This window comes from Haemaphysalis longicornis, unplaced genomic scaffold, assembly GCF_048455015.1.
Source record: "Haemaphysalis longicornis isolate Haplotype H1 unplaced genomic scaffold, Haemaphysalis longicornis Haplotype H1 scaffold_4, whole genome shotgun sequence".
NCBI lineage: Eukaryota > Metazoa > Arthropoda > Arachnida > Ixodida > Ixodidae > Haemaphysalis > Haemaphysalis longicornis.
Window position 1 is genome coordinate 182,129,471 of NW_027526361.1, and position 22,465 is coordinate 182,151,935.

A 22,465-nucleotide genomic window follows, 5' to 3' on the forward strand; every position below is an offset into this window, starting at 1 on the left:
CCTGTCCACGTCCATTTCTTCTTCATTTTTAATAATGTGTCCTTAACACGCATTTGTTCCCTTACCCACTCCGCTTCCTTCTTGTCCCTTGATGTTACACCTATCATCTTCCGTTCCATTTCTCGCTGAGTCGTCCTCAATTTAAGTTCAACCCTCTTAGTAAGTCTCCAAATTTCTGCCTCATAGGGTAATGTACTACTGTTCGCTTAATCGTTCTCTCGTTGCAATATCTAGCCCTATTTTAGTGTCAGTTTTTCTACACAAAAGCATTGCTGTGGAGGCATTTTTGCAGAGGTAATACAAGGGTCTTATGCGAAAAGATGAAGTCCCTTGGTCTTTTTATTATTGCATTTTCTTGTACCCACAAAGTGTGACACACTAAGCGTTACAGGATGACAAACGGGTTTTCTCGTGGAGTCCGCATGGAAAAGCTTACGCTTTCAAACGAAGCAAGCGTGTTGTTCAGCCCCATGCGTGTAAGTGTCTTTCGTTATTACAAACATGGGAGGGAAAAAGACTGTAGGTGAGGTACACAAACAGGTACAAACCATAGTAAGCAATGTTTATGACAGCACATGTGATGAAGGTGACGTCCCGCATTTTGGAGTTGCTAGAAATAGCCTTTTTTGCTCTATGTGAATAAAACGAGCCTCTTATATTGGTGCGTTGAACAACCGGTACCTTCAATGCACGCTAAAAACTGCTATTTCGGACATGTTTTGCGCGAGTAATGGCGTGCTGAAGCCAGCGAAAGAATTGGTATGTTTGATGATGATAATCATTTCTTCATCGCTCAAGGTGAGCTAAGGGCAAAGAGCTCTAAATAAACTGATTCATACCTATAAAGATTAGTCACCTACCCACTGACCAACCGACCGACCGATCGACCGACTGATCTATCATAGCCCAAAGAAAAGTGCTGCACCTGGACACTTGAAATTTCGTGAGTACGTTTTCGGGATGGCCTCAGGGTGCACTAAATAGGACGATTTTTGGAAATTCCTCATTAAATACAGGAAATGGGGGATGTATTTTTGCATATTTACGGTTATGTCGCTCGGCATTTGAAATATGCAAGTAGTCATAGTAAGATTCACGGTGAAAAAACAGGGCAAGGAACACGGGGACAAAAAGAAGACTGGACGACGCACAGTGCTGAGTGGACGACGCAGAACGATCAGCGCTGTGCGTCGTCCGCTCTTCTTTTTGTCCCCGTGTTCCTTGCGCTGTTTTTTCACCATGAATCTTAATCTGCACCAACTAGCCCAACTTGCCATCTTGCTTAGTCTTAGTAATGATGAACGCAGCAAAAATGTCCAAATGTTTGTTTCAGGGTTTCGCCCTAAAGAACTCGTGTTGTCCGAAGCTGCGTTCCGGGATGTATTGCGTGTTTTTACCCATAGTTCAATCAATATTTAAGCTATCAATATATTAAATGGGTTTTTCAAAGAGCGTTGCTCATACAAATAGCCAAAAAAATTGAGTTCTTTGTTAGATGCCACTAAAGGGGTGAGGCGAATATTTTGAAGTTACACACCTGAAGAGGCTGAAGAGGCGGTATTCACGCCTAGCCAACTGCTAGACATAGAGGCTCGAAATTTGGGGAGCACGTTACCAACGTAATGCGTTTAGTCGGTATGGCTGGATTTTCTAAAGAAATAAAACCGTAAGGAGTAGGAAGGGGCTAAACTAGTTTTTTACGAATTTCTCGTTGTGTCACAGGCACGTTGAGATATCAAAATAGCTTACGGCTGGTATGGCTAACCTGTTAGGATGTTAAGCATCTGCTTTAAGGGATGTTGCCTAAGCAACCCTCAGTAGTGCTAATTTAGGTTTGGGAAAATTACGTTCGTACGAATTTCTCAATTAGTGTACAGCCCATTCATATATGCATATTGTGTTCGATCTTTTAAAGTTTTACCCACAAAAACACCCAAAGAATAATTTCAGGATTCTGTCCAAACAAAAGAGTAAATCTATGAGTGGAATTTTCAAAATTGCTTCCTTAGTAAAGTGAAAAATGACTGATATCAACAACCAGCACAACATATCGGACCTAGAGTCTTGAAATTTCAGGAGGGAGTATATTCCCATTATGGCGAAGAAGCTCAGTTAGGCTCTTTTTACGAGAGAAAAGGAAAGGGAAAGCAGTTGGCCGTGTATCTCCTTGATTCGCTCAAAACAGCATCCAAATAGAAGCCATCCCGGCCAGGTAGCTACTTTTCCTTCCTGCCTATTCCATCTCTTCTGTTTTCTAAAGACGATAGTCTTTCTTGGGCTACTTAAACCTAGAAATTTTGGTCTGCCTGTCTGCCTGTCTCTCTGTCTGTCTGTCTGTCTGTCTGTCTGTCTGTCTGTCTGTCTGTCTGTCTGTCTGTCTGTCTGTCTGTCTGTCTGTCTGTCTGTCTGTCTGTCCGTCCGTTTCTCTGTGACTCGATACAGCCAGCCGGCCAAGGTGAAACGAAACAAGGTGAAATGAAGCTTTATATACTCACAGCCAAATCTAAACGTCTAAGTCCGGTTTTAATTGCTCATACTTGTCGACATCGTTGACGAAGAACAAGACATTACGCGAATATAAGGCACAAAAAAAATACATGAAGGATATTTGCAGCGTTTCTTTGTAAAAAAATAATCATAGATGCTTGATTTTTGCGAAATGAAAGACTACATCCTGCAGAAGAAAACAATTCACTCTGTCGCCTGCTGTCGCCCGCGCCACTATAGCTTCTGGTGGCATTTTGAGAAATCTAACGGCAACAGTCACGAGAGATTCCACTATATAGGTTCCACGCTCTGCTTGAAACGCACGTGGAGTAGAACAACGTGGTTCTCTAAAAGTTGAAGTGGGGCGGCTCGATTGACGCTCGTCTCTGCCGTATGGCGGCGCTAGCATAGAGGCACCCGGCCTGGAGCAGTGGAACGCGGTAAATTTAAATTTACTTGAGCAAACCTTTAGCGTGTTTACCTTGGAAGGAGCGAGACGGAAGAGGAACAGCATGAGATGTGAGCGGGGAAGGGAAGTGAGGGATTTACTTGGCAAATGTCAACAAAGATTATCGTCTTTTGTCGACATTTGCTAAGGAAGGAGCAGATACGAGGCCCATTTTTTTTCTCCAATTTTTCTCCGCGACCTAATGCTCTGTCACAGAGCGTGCACAAGAAATAAAATACGGGTTTGTTATTTCGCGATTTACTCTTTTCTTGTAAACTTTATTACCTTTTCCGTCTCACTTCTAGCCCGTCACGCTCTTGCCCTCCGATCCCGCAACTGACACGGTGAATACCGCGAGGGTTTGGTTGCTTTAATTAAGTTTTTTCGCCTTTGCGTTGCTCGCACGTCATCTGTTTGGACAGAGCACGGATTCTTATATACCCACACGCTTCCAGTTTGAGCCCGTGTTTTACCTATCATTTTTGCCCCTCCCACACCAGTTGTTCTTCCCCCCTATTCTATAACCACATGCCGCCAGGAGCCCACGTAGTGGCAGGAGGCGAAAACTTCGAGTTGTGTGCAATTACCTATTGGTATTGTGTCATCCCTATTTGTATCTTGTCCCACCCGGGAATCAACGGGCACTAGCGCTGATTCACGCATAGTTGAGATATGTGAATAAGTAAATTAAATGTACCACGGTTGTTTATATCTTGTTATTGAAGCAAAGCACACTTTGAATACCTCTTGTAACCCCAAAAGGGGGCTTATGTGTTTTTTTTTTTTTGGGCGAGTGCGTTTTATGGTTCCAGTATAGCGTTTTTGCATGATTCTGTCGCGCAAGTTTTTCCTAAAAGTAGTTTGAAAATTTTCCTGAGCATTACAATCGGGGTCAAAACCGAAATCGACTTTCAATGTTAACCGCTTTAGTTTTACTGCCACGAGGTGCCGGGTAAGCATGTTCATTAAGCAGAATAGATATCGCGCCTCAGTTGCGTGCGTCAAATAAAAAGTCTTCTGCCAGGTTAGTGTTTTCATGCCTTTTCCATCTGTGTGGGATTATCGGCTTCCAATTATTTTTCAGGATTTTTATAACTAAACTTACCTGATCGTCGCAATCGGTGGCGCGTTAGAATCGTGCAAATACGGTAGTGGATGGTATCGTACCGCACGTGCAAATAAAAATACTAAAAAGTTGCATTGGTGCATCCCAGGGCTCGGCCCGAGCGCAAGAAGTAAGCAATGCAATGTTTCTCGGCGGTCCCTCGTACATGGTTGAAGCCGTGCTTAGCGGTCTAACCGTATCGGTGGTCACGTATGCTCTCTTTGGCCGCCTGTCGCTCGTTTTGTTGCCTACCAGCATCGGTTTTTTCTCACCGCCATTTACGTTCCTTCCCGTATGCAGCCCGCACTGGATTCAATTTTGAACACGTATAAGCAGTTGCGGAGGTCGCAAGCACGTCAAAGGAACGGCAGTTGGCGCAAAGCAAAAACGCCAGTGCGTTCGAGGTTTCGGCGCACGTTAAAGATCCCCAGGTGGTGAAATTATTTCGGAGCCCCGCACTGCGGCGTGCCTCATCGCCTGGGTTGAGTCGGTACGTTAAGAGCCCACAATCAATCAATCAATCAATCAATCAATCAATCAATCAATCAATCAATCAATCAATCAATCAATCAATCAATCAATCAATCAATCAATCAATCAATCAATCAATCAATCAATCAATCAACCAACCAATCAATCAATCAATCAATCAATCAATCAAATCAATCAATATGTTTGCAGAGCCGCGTTAAAATGATCAGGGCGGGCGAAAGTTTGCCGAAATGCCTCATGCAATATTAATAAGCAAATATCCATAGTAACCACTGTGCAAACTGAGCCTCTGTAGGTATAGTCTATGTTGCGACAGCGAAGAGACCGACACCCGCGTTACCAGATCGAACACCTCCTGGTCGTTCTCTTCTTTCTTTACTGCGTGCTCACGCGCATGCCCCCGCTGCCGCCCTCTTCGTCTTCTTCTGTGGTTGAGCCGCGAGGCGCATGGCGCTTCCCGCCACTGCTTCCCGCGGGAAACTCAACAGTCTAGAGAAGTAGGCATGTCTGGCGTCGAGTGCGATGAACCGAGAGATCTTGTTTTGCTTGGTATGACCCTATTCGCCCCGAGATCGAACAGAGTCGGCCCCTGGCGGCGGTGGGACGAACCTCTCCTAGTGGGGATGGCGCTCTCGCGTAGTCTGCTCGTTCACGTTGCGCGCGGTGCAAGACGCGTGCTGCACACGATAAATAATGAATATGTGCACTTGTTTGCACTAAGCAGTGGCATAGTTACCTCTGCTTGCGGATTTTGTCCAGAAACGCAATATTCAGCAGCCGTTGGCGGATAACGCGATAGTTTAGCTCCACGAAACATCGTCGCCCTTCTCATTGCTTGAGCGTGAAACGTGTTATAAACATTGTTTCGACACATTGAACTTTTCTTATTGATGAGTGCAGTCGTTAGCCGTTTCGGGAAAGTCAAGGGTGCTTTTGGAAGGTGGCGTGGTGATTATTTAAAGGATAAAAGTTTACTACATGAAACGGATAAGAGCGACACGCACGCATACCCGTACATTTACCGCACCCTTGTAAAATGGCGCTCTGTCCTTTTAGCAAGAATAAAGAAACAAAAACAATTACACTGCACACGACCCGTGCGCTATATAGCCCATACATTAACAGGGACGTATTTCACACACGCAAGCGCCTGCGTGATGGAATTCTTCCCGTACTTTTTTAAAAAATACCATTTTTTGACAGTCGTTCCTAATACTGTGTTGTGAACTGGATGTATTATTTAAAATACGTTTCTGTGATTTCGCAAGAGTATTTCAGGGGGATTTCTGGGTAAAATGAAGCAGTTGTGAGTTTGGGTCTGTCCTGTGGGATTTCGTGTTGCATTGTTAAATACTCCATTTTCAAATCACAACATGAGCCACCTTGTCCAAAAATGTGTTTCACTCAGCATAATCAAATGCCTATTATGGTCAGGTCTTTACCCCTTAAGGTGGACGTAAGTTTTAAAGAAGGAAAAATCGCGTAATATAATCCACGTTGTTGCCCACATGTGTGGAAGGTGTGGGCTACGACTCGCGGGATTTTTTTCCCCGCGATGATCGCTTTAAATACCATTTTGGAAAAGGCGAGCCACAATTCCTGGACAATCTCGTGCCAAAAGGGTGGTTAAAAATACTGGTGTCTACCTGTTGAAGTACTGCTTTTTCACCGCCACGGAACACGACACCTAGCGTACATTCAATTGCAAGTAATAGTGATAGCCAACGTTTGGCTTTTCGCGTTATATGCGTTCGTGTTCGGAACGTTGGCAGCACCCCCAACCCATTCACAAAGGAAAAAAAAAAAACGAAAAGCACACAAAACTTTTATCCGTGCCTTTTTTTAACCAATCCTCAAGAATTAAATGCCAAGACCAAAGCGAGGTTCAGTTTACAACACAAAGCGGGCACCGGGAACCCGTTGCACTATGTCGTAAGCAGAAATACTACATCTGCAAAAGGGCAACTTCATTTGCCATCTTTATGGTTCGTAAGTGACATTACGCAAGAATGCAAACACATCTCGCGCACCTGTTAGATTTTAAAAGGAACGCAAATGATCAACAGTGCAGCCATAACCGAAATTCTGGGCTCCCTGTGAGGTCCCAAAAGCTTGGTGCACACACGTACTGTGAACCTGCTTGTCACCTCGCAAAAGTCAAGTAAACAGGAGATGCTGATTGTACTGCGAGCGTTAGCAACTTAATTCGCAAGTTCACTTGCTATCAAAGCCTTAAAGTGACCCGACACCGTTATTCATCAAACCTGCCTTCAGAGTCGCTAAAATTAGATTGAACTACAGCTGCGCGCAAAATATCCGGTTGCATTTATAGCTCTGCGCTGGTTAAAATTCAGTAATTCTATGTTGCCTTTCGAACACACGAAAACATCATAAGCTCTTAGAAAAAATGTCGGGGCAGTTAAGTGGTGTTACCGTTTCAGGGCACCCCACAAATTCAAGAATACGTCATGCTACCAATGAAAGCGACTGAAATTGTCGCTGTAAACTAAATTCCAGAGATCGAGGCTTCCCTATTTGTTTCTATTTATGCGTTTATTGAAGGCTCAGAGCCATTGTCGGGAAAGATCGAGTTCGCTACGAGCCACGGCGTACAAGCTTATTGTCGTATTTCGGCTTTTCTCATATTCCCGGTGGGTCGCCGCTTTTTCGGCGTAGTAATAAAAACCTATTGTCGCTTGCATGCAATAGATTGAACGCTGAGGAACCGAACTACAGCATACCACTCTTGTCTGTGCTTTTCATGCTCACAGACGGCGCGAAAAAGGAAGGAAGCACGCCCACAGTGTGCATTCTCCCGGGCCGCTCAGCGGTGCATGCACCCTAGGAGCGCGGCGCTGTCGCCACCAATACATTCCGGTTAGAAATCGCAGTGGCCTTCCACTGAAATCAGTGGGAGGCATCTTTCTATGCGAGACGATGAACAGCGTGTCCAAAGTAGGACACACGGATTCGAAGTAATTTTTAACTGGCTGAACAGATTTTAATAAGTACAGAATGCACCTTTGAACGAGCTCATTCTAGGAATGCGGACATGTTACACAAGGAGTGGCACAAAGTTGTGATTTCGCACGCTACGGTGTAAATCATGTGTCCAAATCGGAAGGTCCCAATTTTAGTGTTGCCGTCTGAATCCGTCGGATGATCACGTTTTTGCTCCACCGTTTTCATCGCCGTGGGGCCGCTCCCAGTGTCCCGAGCACCTGCAGCACTTGCCATACCAGGGCAGACCTACAACATCTAGTGTGGGACTGCCCCCGCTACAGTATTCCTCGGTACCGTGCCCTCACCAACGTGCAACTTGGACCCTGGCCCACGTCTCTCAAGTCCTGGTCCTGTCCGCCACCAAAAGCTCCTGCTGGGTACGCTACTAGCTTATGGCGCGCCCTGCTGCTTTTTCTGTTGGACCCCGCAGCACCAGTCGTTGGCGACCGGCTTTGTGGCGACGCGCAGGACAGTACGGTGGCTATGACTCCAGGCGACCATAGTGTTGCGTCCAGGCCGCTGACGCAGTGAATGGCGGCATTATCCTTTCCCACTTTCCGCTTCCCTACCAATCCCCTACCGATCCATCTACCCATAGCAGCGCGCAAGCGCAAGAAAATGGAATAAACGTGTCTTCAATCAATCAATCCCAATTTTAGAGGAGGTATCATTCGCACAAAGCAGTACTTTGGACAGCACTCCCGTGAGGGAACATTTCACTGCAGGCACGTGAAAATTTAAGGCCTATTGTGCTAGTAAAGTGCCTTCCTTAGTGAAGTGGGATGAGGTGCTTACCTCTCGGATCGTGTGTGAGTGTAGCTTTCCTGCCTTGGACCAGCTGTAGTGTCCTCGGAACTAGAGGATTCCCTATCGAAGCGCTTTCCAGCATAGCGCGGATCCACCGTCGTTGTCTTGTTGGACATGCCTTCAGCCACGTTGTTCTTTCCAAGGTACAGTTGCACAGCTCGTCCTCCTATAATCGTTTTGCGCCAAATGTGGGTCTTTTTCTTCTTCTTCTTCCCCTCGGCAGGGGCCAAGGCCTACATTTTTCACAAGGCCTTCCACAGGGCTGGCTTTCAATTTTAGGCAAGTCTAGCGTGCACGTAATCGACACACCTGGTATAGGTTGCGCCGAAAAATAAATTGGGAGGAATTTCTAAAACTTAAGAATGACAAGTAGCGATCTGTCGGGGCGAGCCACCGTGCATTTGACGTTGCGGTGAGAAAGGCTTTCGATAATACCGATAGTCATTCCCTGAACGTGCTTTTTGTAAACATAACAAAAGGCGGTCAAAGACAAAGAGGGGAGTGGCTTTTGTACTTAATCTTGCCCCCCCCCCACCCCCCTCCCCCTACCCTACAGTGATCCTGGCTAGTCAGTAAGTGGTATCGATTAGGCCGGTTGGGCAAAAATTAAGACAGACTAATCTCAGTGAGCTGCGAAAGCAATATGTGCAATTTTTTTTTCTGAACATCCTATCTGTCACCTATCACTGACTAGCCAGAATCACTGCAGTGGGGTGAGATAAAGTGCTGAAAACCACGGAAAAGACACCGGCCCCTTGGTCAATAAACCGCAATTTGGTTGTTACTATCACCGACAAATTTTTTTTCGTTGCCCCGCGGGAGAACGACGAATCTGTGTTGGTATCTTTTTTACTCACCGTAATTCATTCATAAATGTTTACAGGTTAGGTAGGCCAGGCTCCAGAAGGTGGCGTGTCAACATCGGGGGCGGCCTGTGGCTTGATCAATGCGAAAATCAGTGCAAGCTCTATGGCATTTTTTGCGAGTTTCACGAAAAGCTCTTCGTCGGCGCACTCAGGCCAGGATTCTATCCACAGGAAAATCGAGGTCGAGATCAAGTTTGGTAAGACAATGCCTCCATCAGAAAAGCGGCCGCCGCGGCCGGGAATCGATCCCGCGACCTCGTACTCAGCAGCGCATGAAATTCACTTTTATTTGAACAAAAGCTCTCAAGCTCCTCAATGCGTTGTTCAAGCGTTTGGATTGTGCTACTCATGGAAAAAATGTGGTCTTGGCAGGAAATAAGTTTTTCTTCGAGTGCGCCTAGAGCAGCTAGTTTGTTGTCGATATCGACTAGTCTCTTTTCCTTGATTTCCTTTATATCCGTTGAAATTTCTTTCAGTTGTTTCATAATTTGAGTAATTCCAGGTCCGGGATTGGTCTCCACGTCGCCTCCCAGCCACACCAGCCTGCTGATAAACAATGCGCAGTCATACGTCAAGTCACACAGCCGGGGGCACGGCACCACCAAGAAACAGCGGTCACTTGAGCGGATACATTTACCAAAACGTTTCCTTCCCTGCGCGATGAAGACGAAGTGGTTAAGGAACGGCATCGCTAGGGTGCCACCGTGCTCTGTGGCCGCCGCGCCCGTGAGTGGCGAACTTTTAGCTGCATCCCGGAGGCGCGACCATGGCTGGACGCATGCGCCGAGATCCGTCCGTATCGACGATGGCTGTTGGCGTTGATAATCTCGGGTGATCTGTGCGGCAGTCGTGAACACGTGGCTCGTCGTTGCATTTCTTTCGTCGTCGCTCTCAGGCAGCGGCATTACGGTGATTCCAGTGCAGGATTGAAGTGGTAGGCCGCGTAGAATCTGCGCGATTTAGACGAAGTGGTTAGGGAACCGCATCGCTAGGGTGCCGCCGTGCGACAGGAAGCCTGCTGTGGGAAGTGCTTTGAATTGACTTTCGGTTGACTTGTAGGCATATGGTTGAATCAACCATCCTTGAAGTCCGTAGTATTTTCATTATTATTAATCCCCCGGCACATATTCTTTGGCTGATACATCCTACCCAGTCTCAGGGACAGACTCTCTACGTTACTACACGTTGTTAGTTCATATTCTTCTCTAGCTAAAGAAGGCGCATGTTTCTTCAAAAAACAAACATTATTAGAGCGAAGTCGTGCTCCGCTAAGAACTGAAAGAATACACAGACGTCAAAGAATCGGTCAACACAGTAGCCTGCACAGATCAGCGGTGGCTAATCGTATGCCTTTATGCGGGCATTCATGGGATCACTTATATTTCCGTGAGATAATTTCTAGAACCGTCAAATGATATTCAGAACACTGGAGATGAGAGGTGAACATTCTGGTTTGGCGACGACAGGACGACAAACTCTCGATCAAATAAGATAGCCTGTGCGGCAAACAAATGAAAGAGGAGGGAGCACGCACTTTGCTTCAAAAGCGGACAAGAGTGCCGGGCGCGGCAAGAGCCTGGCGACAAAACAGAAAAAAAAAAAACACAAAACTGAAAGTATGGTTAGCGCCATTAGGAACTGAAAGCCCCCAATCGAATCTACAGCGGACCTGTCTGCGCTTATTATATATATAGTTACGAGGGAATTACTCTCGGCGGTCACAAGAGCTTTGATGAAGTCATCCCACTCGAAGAGCTCCCACCCTGTCTTTGACCGCAAAGTTCCTCTTGCCGTCAGACAGGACACCCATCATTGTACTGCTATTGCTGACCCGCTGAAAAATGGCCGAGCTGGTAACTTACCATGTGATACAGCGAAATCTCGTTACTACGAACCCATGCATATAAACGAATTTTTCAAATTTACAAATATTTTAAAGATCCCAACAACACTGCCTATATTTTCAAAGTAAACATATTTCAGAACTACGAATTTCAGTATAGCACATATTTCAGAATAACGCACGTAAGTTATATTCTCCTTTCGAATAGAGAAACATCAGCATTACGAAGTTGGGTAAAAGTAACAGCCTGTTTTCTTCTTCTGTCCTGTTCTCTCGGGAGCTAAGTAAAAATGTTTCACCACCGTAACCAACTAGCCCACATCAATGCCGTGGCAATATTTTTTTAGGCGCTACCATCTGATTCCTGTTAAACCGAAGGATATTCCCCAACTGGAATCATTGTGATTTTAGAAATTCTTGGGTACGTGCGCATGCCTTTCGGTATTAATAACGCTGCAGAAACTGTCCAACGGTTCAATGACACTGTGACTAGAGGATTGCTATCAGTTTGCATTTCACCGTTGATTTGCTTGCATTAAGTCCAGACATAGTACAGAACATTTACCCTCTGAGCCAACTTTTTTGTCGCATGTGACGTGTCGTCATCGAGTTTAGACGCTATATTAGGTTTGCCGGTTATTTTGCGATGAATAAATGACCGCTTTATGCGTACGAGACCTCATTTATTGGATTGCCGGAAGCAAACTAACTCCCAGTTTTTGGTCTACCATGCCCATTCTATGAAAAAAAACGTTTGGTATGTCACCAGATGCTGATAACATCGCCAGTTATGATTACTTCGCCAGTATTTGCGCGCGCGCTGTTTCTTTGTATTCTTTATTAGTGTTAAAAAATTCAATTGATGTCGAGTGCTCGTCCTGTGTGTGTCCTCTTCTTGACTGATCGTTTTCGCGCTGCGTTACGATGTTTTATAGCTCCAGAAACCAACTACCCCAAATTATTCATTGAAGATCAAATGCTCTTATTGATAGAATTTAAGAACTGCATTGAATTGCTTCAGATCGGACGAGTTGGTTCATAATAACTGGTACACGTTATACTGAAGCTAAAAAACAAAGGTCTGTCAAAAAAAAAACGTACAGAACAAATCGCTGAAAGATACACATTGTGCTTCTGCATTGTTCTCGAATGTCCTTCGGTTTTTATTTTCAGGCTAATTTCTTCGGAGTGACCATAGAATATTTCCATAAAATTAAAAACTTTTCGAAATTGAAAGATAGTTTCAGCTGAATAAAATTGTATGTAGCCATAATTCGCCCCAAGTTTTACTAAGTGTTAGCTGCCCACTGTATTCAAGGTCTTTTTAGACCTAACCAGCTGTGTAGCAGTCAAACAGCTGCGTATGATATAAGATGCATAGCTGCTATTTTTGTTCATTATTGAGAGGTGCTCCCACCATCGGTGCCGTCACAGGGCTCCTTTGGGCTGTGAGGCGGTAACTAATCGTTTGAGGTGTTTGAATTGATAGTCTCGCACATATCTTCGTACATTTTGCAGTAGTAATGTGCGGAGCCAAGATGTGTGCAAGGTTGGACAGGCTTGCTCAGACTGTCCGGAGGGTACCTGCTGCGGATCATCCTGTGAGAGTTATGGACTCACTCCACCCTTTGAAGGCCTTTGTACTGAGTGCGCCTTGTGGTACACACCCCTCTAAAAGCGGAGAAGACGACAACACGGAGACAAAGAAAAAAGAACTCAAAGGACGCCTGAGCCGTTGTTATCAGCTGTGAAATCGAGTGCTTTATTGTTCAATTGAACGTTGCCGAATGCTCCCTCTAGTTTTTCGCCGGGAGTGATCTTTTCTCTTCACCTGTTTGGCCGTGTTCTTCGACTCCCTTGCTTCGTCAATGGTGTACTGGCGTTGACGGCCCAGGAGAGCGGCAAACGCATGTCTCTTCTAAAAGTTCAACGGCAGCCACCGCAGCGACCGCTCTCTCTCTCTCGCTCTTTGCACGCCGGGCTTGGTAGACTCCATAGAACACGCCTTGTCTTCTTGCTTAAACACAAATTTGGTGAATTTCAAAGCGCTAGCCTTTGGTAAGTCACTCAGCTTCATTCCTGCAACAAAAGAGTTTTTGTAAACATAAAAATGTAGGAAATATAAAAAAATACGTTAAAATTTCATGCTTCCGCGAATTAATAAGGGCATGATTGACGCAATATCAGCCAGCCCTTAAAACATAGTTTTGGATTCGGATGGGGTACACTCAAATAAATCTAGATGCCCCACTATAATCGCCCAGTAATGTTTCTTGGCCGCGGCGGCCGCCAGTTGCACAACCAAGATTCTTTGACGTCACATAAAATCATTGGGACGATTCGTCACTTTTTCCTCTGCTTTCTTTCATATCGGAATTATTTGCTTGAAGTTCACAATAAATTGATTTCATAGTTATCGGGGAAAAACAGTATTTTCATTGAACGAAACTTTTATTTTGTGTCAAGGCGGTATGAACTCGCCGCCGTACTCTCTCCTTGCACATGGTGTGACTTTGGCGCTCGGCATATACCGCTCTCTGTATTTGTACTTCAAAGCGCCCTGGAACGGTTTCGATAAACACTTGAACTCTTTTGCTCGTGGCTGGAGGCACTGCTAAGTCTATTGTTATCGTCAGCATAGAACAGCACTGCGTCATTAGCTGGTCGGAGCGGATGCGTCTTCCAGTTGCTATGGTGCTTTTGTGGTGATATTATTTATTGTGACTATCGAGTGCGTTTATTGCTGTAACTGTGAGGAAGCCAACGGATGGCAGTGACATCAATGAACGAACGCTATTCAGGCGCCCAAACAAGGCGAAGACCGGGAAAAAAATCCTTTGAGCATGTTTCGGAGTTGTCTGGTTATCATAGAGCAGTGAGTTCTGGCTGAGGTGCTATTGAGGAGCTGTTTTTAGTAGTGTAGGGGCTTGTTAACTACCTTCTAAAAGCATTTAGCATGCATAAAAAAAGGAAAAATGTGTTGTAGGGTATGTTTGAGTTTAAAAGCCGTGACACAGCACATTGACCACCGAAATCAACGCCAGATTTTTCGCTTAATGGACAACATAAGAATCGCTTAAAATCCTTGAGGTTAAAATGACGCGGCTTGAATCACATTGGCAGCCAGAGCTGTGGTCTTCAAACAGAAAGTGTGAGAATTAAACGGACTGAGGGAGTGCGACATTTCATTTAGCTCCTTTGTATGGAAGCCGAGAACTGCCACTAGTATAAGCGGGATGGCTTTCCCCTGATGTCGCAGTGTGAAAAAGAGTAAGGTCGATCTCTTTCCATCACTTTCGCAAGGCGTGAGAGACAGTATAACAAGTACTAATATAGTGAACGTTTAGCGCAGGTCGATAGCAATAATCTCCGTTGCTCCGGCCCTGTGTTCCGCCTGGCGCATGCTACTATCTCTCCCTTTCTACGTCGTATTTTTGCGACATCACGCTCAGGCAGGGAAACCCACTTACCAGCTGGCACTGCAAAGTGTGTTATTACAGACACCAGTGGTCGAGCATCATGTGTACGGTTTGTTTAATGAACGCGCCTAAAAATAAAAGTAGCGAGGTTTCATGAGTACGGCCTTTACGACCTTTACATTGTTACATACATGAGTAGATGCATGAGTAGCATGTGCTCATGTATGTGAAAAAGTAAGGGCCGTAAATTTACGGCCAGGTATTATGCTGCAGAATACCAATTGAAGAGCTTTGATGCTTTGGTTACATCTCGTTTGATAAGATAGGGTTGAACACGGGGGAACTCGGGTTAAACACAACCAAGTGTTAATATGTTTCTTTCAGCAAAAATAAAAAAAAAGTAGATTCTTCCTACCATGTCGGATCTGAGCTCTAAAAATAATCTGAAGTTAAATATCTTGCCACAACAGCGACACCAGAAAAAGGGTGACGTGTCAACAAAACTGTATAAAATGCGAAGAGGCCGTCAGCAATGCTCCCATATCAAACCGACCATGCCAACCGTTCCGGAGGAAGACCGACAGCACATGATCCACCTCTTCCAAGAAGGTATTAGGCAGCGCGATATTGCGAAAGCCACAGGACGAGCACTATGCACCGTGAATCGTATCCTGCAAGCGTATCCGCGATGAGGGCTGGATCGAGAATCTTCCCCGAAGACGCAGACCACGGGCTACCACAAGTGAGCAAGACATGCTAATCGTGGCCGCCGCGGCAGTAAAGCCGTCCCTGACGTCTAAACAAATCAAGTGTGAACTCGACCTTTCGGCAAGCACAAAAACTGTTCGATGCCGCTTACGTGATGTGCAACTACTAAATTGTGCCGCTGCTAGAAAGCCCAAGCTATCCGAAGCGAACAAGCTTGCGAGACTGCTTTCGCAGAGGAGCACGCAACCTGGACGGTGGAAGACTGGAGCTGTGTTCTCTGCACGGACGAATACACATTTTCAAGCCGTTGGGGCCAGCGCCAAAGCATTTGTAGGGTCGTGAACCCGAGGTATGAGTGCGGCAAATGTTTTTCCTTTTATTTTTAAACCAAATAGTAATAGAATACACAGCGATAGTGCGAATATAATAAAAGATAGACCAGGCAAACCGGCCCACGACAAGCTTTCGTGTTTGTTGCATGTTCATTTACGTGAAAATTTGTTGCCATTCACCACGCGTTTTGTAGTGCAGTTATTTCATATCTTTGTTCGGCGTAGCCCTCGCCAGCAGTAAGAACTATTGCGCTCCCAAGCTTGAGCGCCAAGTTTCTTTTATGACTCAAAATAGGAAAAATGACGGCGGAGCATATGCAGTCATTTAGCTGCCTACAGCACTGCCTTTCCCGGAGCGAAATTATGCGTCGGGTGCATCTGTCGACAATGGCCTAGAGATAAATAAACGTCCGAACGATTTCGGCACTAACCTACTGCCCCTCCCCTCTCCGCCCCTCCCCCATTCTCCTCGCCGCGCCAGCTGCACTCTCCGCCGCTCACCGCCTCTCCTCTCCGATAGCGAACACTCTCTCGCGAGGGGCATTGAATTGGATTGGCTTGGCTTGGTTTGGCTTGGCTTGGATTGGATTGGGATTGGATTGGATTAAAGTGGATTGTGTTGAATTGTGTTGCGTCATAGCCGCGGCAGACGCACTGGCGCCGGCGCGTCCCCTCACCGTTATGCGCGCAATAAAACGCGATGCATGCGCCGCTCCGCTCCATCGTTCCAGCGCCGTTCCTCCGCTGTCCAACGCTGCAACGTGAACCCCCTATGCGTCGCATCTACACAGGGGTTCCCAGGAGGGAAGGTGGGAGTTTTTGTTCGAGTCACTGCGCCACGCACGCGCAGCTATGTGGCGCTGCCAAAGGCGGGGAGCGGCCGATCGTGGGCTCCGAGCGCTGAGTAACCGCAGTTGCCTACTATCTGTACTACTATCTTGCGCCGCCTCGCTAACAGCTCAGCTTTCAGCGCTCTTGTGGCGCGGCGACAAAGCAAGCATGCGAGCTAGCAGAGGGCAACATATCGGAGTGGGACACGCAGCCTCGCTCCCTTCATCTCAACTGCGCATGTCCGTGAGTTTTCCACGGCCGCTGCCAAGTGACGGCACCGGTATCTTCGGCCATGCGCTCCGCGGTTCGCATTTGAATTGTCCATGACTGTACATACGATCCGGTGAGGGCACCACTTCTCCTACATAATCTGCCTGCAGGGCACTGTAGGGTTTTGGAACAATTTTTAACCAGTTACACCCTGTGCCTGACGCGCCGGGCCAACGCTTTGTGGGGAAGCTTAAAATAGTCGCTCCACAAGACAAAAATTCCGCCTCACGACACCACGTTGCGTAAACTGGCGCAGATGCCCTTGCAGCCAACGTTACTATAATATTATTCTAGTAACGTTGCTTGCAGCAACATCAGTGCGACGCACCTACATGCGAACAGACAGAGTCAGATATTAGCTTATTGGCATGGACACCGACGGGGTGAACGAACTTTCCTTGACATTCGCGGTGTTGGAGAAAACCACATATATTCTCTTTGTTCCCTGCCTAACGACACACCTTTTTTTGCCCACTTCAGTTGTCGCTGTAGGCGACTTTATGTGTAGGCGCGTGCTGGCGTCTGGCTGCTGCCATCGGAGTTTTTGGTTGGCGGGGATGACGACTTTTTGCGTGCGCTTGAATAGCACGGCTGGAAACCACGGCCGCATCAGGCTCCTAGTGTCACTGCGAAATCACTCACTAAACCTGATTACGCTGTCATGCCAAATACTGCACTATTATTCGTCTTTTTATAAAATGGAAGAACTGGCTTTCTATCAGTTTTTCTGTTTGAAGTTTCAGAATTTAGTTCAACGCTTCACACTCTACTACCAGAATGTTCGAGGGCTCCGCACAAAATCTAAGCCCTTCTTTGATAACGTCGTCTTGAATAATTATGACGCCTACTGTATCACAGAGACTTGGCTACCTCACCACATTGTGTCTACCGACTATTTTACAGACGAATACACCGTTTTTCGCAACGACCGAAATTATGCTGCGACAGGGCAAAAGTATGGCGGTGGAGTCCTCATCGCCTTGAAGAAACATTTCCGTGCGGTCAGACGGTCAGATCTTGAGCTCTACAGCGAATGCCTATGGATCGAGGTGAAAGTTAAAGGTGCGAAAAATGTTCTTATTGGAGTGTACTATTTACACCCGCTCTTGAAAATTCTTTGTTTGCTTCAGCCCTACAAGGTTTAACAGAGGTACTTAAACCTGAAAGCTATAACATTCTTCTGTTTGGCGACTTTAATTGCCCGGGCTCTTGGTGGGACCCCGCACAAAATACCAGCGGAGAGTCCAAAGCAGCTCATTTGTTTAATTTCTTTTCTTGCAATAACATCCAGCCTGCCGTCTTGCACCCAAACCCTGCTGGAAACGTACTAGACACTGTTTTCACAAACCTTAACTCTGTCGTTGTCGATCAGTTCCCCGAACCTATTGTGGCCGTTGACGTGTGGCACCCTCCTTTCGGAGCCTCAGCCCACATATGCATGGCGCACGACAACAGCGTTTCAACTCCCAGGCACGACTTTGCTCGCGGAGATTACACATCTCTCTACCACTCGCTCGACAACGCAGACTGGACCTCTGTATACAACGCGCCCTGTGTAGACGTGGCCGTCCAGGAGCTAACCCAAACTGTTCATTACTTCATGGACCAACACATCCCAAAGCGGCGAATTCGCTCCTCTAAATTTCCATTCTGGTTTAGCCATGAGTTCCGAGGCGCGCTTCGAAGAAAACGTCAATTTCACCGCTTGTTTAAGGCCCACAATGACCCGTCTGCTCTCGCTAGCTTCAGAGAATGGCGCTCCTCAGTGAAAAAGCTCCTTGCCCGGGATAAAAAGATGTTTACAGACTACTCTGAAACATCTCTTACCCACTCCCCTCGGGAGTTTTGGCGGTACGTCAAATTCCGCACACGTCATGCAAGCGAAAGCATAACCCTTCAGGATGGTGACAAGATTGTGCCCGACCCTGAAGGCGTGTGGGAACTTTTCGCACGTCATTTTTCTTCGACATACTCGACCTCTCACGACAGCGGCAGCGAATTGGATTTCGATTCTCACGGTCCTGTATTGCCAATCCCCAACGTAACCGAAAACGATGTTGTGTCCGCCATCCGCAAACTCCCATCGAAAAAGTCGGCAGGTTGTGACAGCATTCCTTGCTTCATCGTGAAGGGCTGTTGCGCTGTTTTTGCCCCTTTGCTCTGTCACATCATACGTATGTCACTGGTTGAGCAACATTTTCCAACTGACTGGAAAATTGGTTCCATCTTCCCTTTGCACAAATCCGGAAGCACCACAATCCCAGCAAACTATAGGCCAATCTCTCTTCTGTCCTCATTTTCCAAAGTCTTCGAAAAGGTCTTGCATCGATACCTTTTATCATCTATGCATCCACTAATTCATTTAAACCAACACGGCTTCATTCCCGGGAAGGTCGGTAGATTCAAATCTTGCCTGTTTTCTAAACGACATCGGCCGTCCAGTACTGTCTCGCCAACAGCTAGATACAGTATATTTTGACTGTAGCAAGGCCTTCGACATTGTTAATCACGATCTACTACTTCGCAAATTGTCCGCATACGGTCTTTCCCTTGAGTTATGCCAGTGGTTCGGCAGCTACTTAAAAGGCAGGTCCAATTGTGTTAGTTACGAAGGCGCTACTTCCCGGCCCTTCCCGATGACCTCAGGGGTACCTCAAGGCTCGCCACTGGGCCCTCTCCTTTTTAACATTTTTGTTAATGACATACACCCCGCTATTAAGCACTGTTCGCTCTCCCAGTATGCCGACGATATGAAGCTCTATCGCACTATTTCTTCACCTTACGATCGTGTACTGCTGCAAAATGGTATCAACGCAGTTTCTGCATGGTGTGACTGCAACTATCTAAAACTTAACCTCTCGAAAACCATCGTAATTTCATACACTCGCAAGTCTTCCCCGCTCACTTTTACGTACTTGCTGCTTGGTGAACCTGTAAAATGCGCTACCGTAGTGCGCGATTTGGGCGTAATGATGGATGCGAAACTGCTATTTAACGCGCATGTGAACTGTCTGACCAACTCCTGTCTCCGTATGCTTGGCGTAATTTCCCGCGCGACCAGGGATTACACCGACCGTTCATGCTTTGTTTCACTGTATCGCGCTCTCATTTTGCCCAAGCTCGACTTTGCTAGTGCAATTTGGAATTGTTTAAGCCCTTCGTCCTCCCTTCGACTAGTAAGGATTCAGAAGCGCTTTACTAGAACCGTGTTTTCTCGCCACTCACCTATGAGCCGATATGAGCACGGTGGGCTTCTGAAGATCTTGAATTTAGATGAGCTATCTGCGAGGCGCTCCAGGCGCGACCTGGCTTTTCTGTTTAATTGTATTCACTCGAAGTTCGACTGCCCTTGCCTCGTAAGCTCTGTCCATCTGCGAGTGCCAAGCAGACCTCTACGGCCGCATGGATGCTTTGATGTAGACAGATCAATGAGTTTGGCACCAGCCAGTCGGTGCCAGTTCACCTATAACAGTCTGTTTCCATCTCCTATAGACGTTTTTTGCAGCGATTTGGTACTGTTTAAGCGCTCTCTGAAATGTATGATATTTTGAATACGCATGCTGTGGAGAGGTCGCTCCTGCACTTCTCTCCCTGCTCTCGTGTTTCCTCGCATACAGCACTACCTTGCCTATCTTCGTACGTGTTCGTACGTTCCTTGCCATGTTCGTACGTTCTCCTGTGCATACTCCAGACACATCCTCTGAGCCTTTACCGTTCAAAAATGTTTGCGTCTCCTTTCGACAACTCTACACTTTTGTATATATCTATTTGCACTTCCACATTTACCAATTTCTGATTTATACGCTGCCCATATTTGTACTGTTTGTATTCCTTGTATCCATGTATTCCTTTGTATTCCTTGTATCCATGTATGTTGCCTGTTCGTATTCTTTGTACCTATGTATGCGGTGCATCACCCGAGAAGGCCCTGTGCTGTTGGTGAGCACTTCAAATAAATAAATAAATAAAATATTATTGATTTAATAGGTTCTATAACAAACTCCGTTAAATTGTATTTCTAGCATTAACGTAAGAACACTTTGCGTCGGGATGAAGTTTAAGCAGAAGTATGTGCGATTGTTTTGGAAAAACAAGTACTGCATTATTTTTGCAGAGGTTACTGGAGGTGGCCCTGCAGCTGCAATAGACAAAGAGGATCTTCTGTGGTCATGTTAATTCAACAGGGACACCCAGCGGGCCTGTCGTGCCCGGAACGAACCAGCTGGTGTGTTCTTGGCGAAAACGTTCTTCGCGTGTGAGTGGAAACCTGATCACACAATTTAATTACACATCTACGTTGAAAGCATTGGGAGCAATCACCCGGTTTTCCCATATTCTGCAAAACAATAGCTTTAAAACATTATTGGCGTGTTGGTTTAGTCCCGGCGAAGGAAATGCTTCGCCTAGTTAAAAAAAAATAAGACAGTGTCAGTAGAGTCATACTGCCGGTATGCAACTGGGAATCATATGGCCACAGTGGGCTATAAAACATAACTCGTATTAAAGTATGTAAAAAGAATAAAAAGGAAAAGGATGAAAGCAATAAAGATGCAATTGATTGATATTTATATTCCATGGCAGAAACTGCAAGCATTTGAACAAAAAATTACGATGCGTACAGCAAAGAGATGTTTGGCTTGATCGCTGCAATTTGCCTGGCTCTAACCGTATTTTCCGCCACAAGATCCTCTGTAAATGGCTGCCAGCCATATAAGTTAGCACGTCACAGCAAGACAACTGATTTGTGCATCTCTTTACAGGTATTTATCTCTCTATAGGCAAGGCGTGGCCGCATACATGCAAATGAAGTGCACAACATCCTGCGCCGTGGGTTTACAAACTGATAATTTGAGAATTCCGCAAGCGATAACCTGCGCTATTCCGAATACCAAGATGCTGCTGGAAAAAAAAAACTAAAGCAGTGTCAAGATAGCCGACGAAAACTATATGAAACGTGAGATATGGTTGCGTGGCGCTCCACGCGGTGTAACTGCACTGAATCGGTGCTCGATTGCAGCCATGGGGGTTTGAACACCGTAAACTAAAGCGACCTTTTCACTACCGTCGAGAATAAGAAATACAACCGTCGTCAGAGAGCTGCCATGTTCTTAGAACTTGACGGAGCATTTTTTAATGTATCTGACGATGCCATTCTGGTTGCCCTTGAGTTTATTTCAATTGGAGGATGGTTGCATCAGTGGATATCAAGCTATTTCTGCGGACGAATGGTTTTCATTACCACCCTTGATAGTGAGACATCCGACCACCCGATGGGGAGGTCGGATGTCACAAGGAAGAGGCCTCAGCTCTCCTCTATTTCCCCGGCTCTCATACGTATCACTAAAGCGCTTCCCAAATCAGCGTCAGTATCTGCCTATGCGGAAGATATGTGCATTTTGACATCAGGCGTAACACGGCTTCACGTGCAAGCACGACTTCAGAAAGCAGTGTCTGCCACTTCGACGAACCTACACTGCCAGGGATTTGAAATTTCAACGTCCAAGAGTGCAGCATTAGAGTTTACCCTAAAACTCGTGACATGCTACCCGGTAAAGATTTAAATGATTGTTATTCCGTGTCTTACTCTGTGCAAATTCATTAACACGATGATTGATCGAGATATCTCGTGGTCAAAACATCTCTGCACTAAACGAATTACATTTTTCCTCACGTCGTTCAGCGTATGGCAGAAAAACCACGGGGCTCATCAGTTTCACCTCTGTTGCGTCTTTACCAGTCGCTCCTTATTAGCTATTTACAGTACAGTCCCCCTATACTTTGTATCAATCGGCGGTCGTCCCTACGCGTGCTTCAAAGTGCACAGTCACAAACTCTACTAATCTGTCGGGGTTGC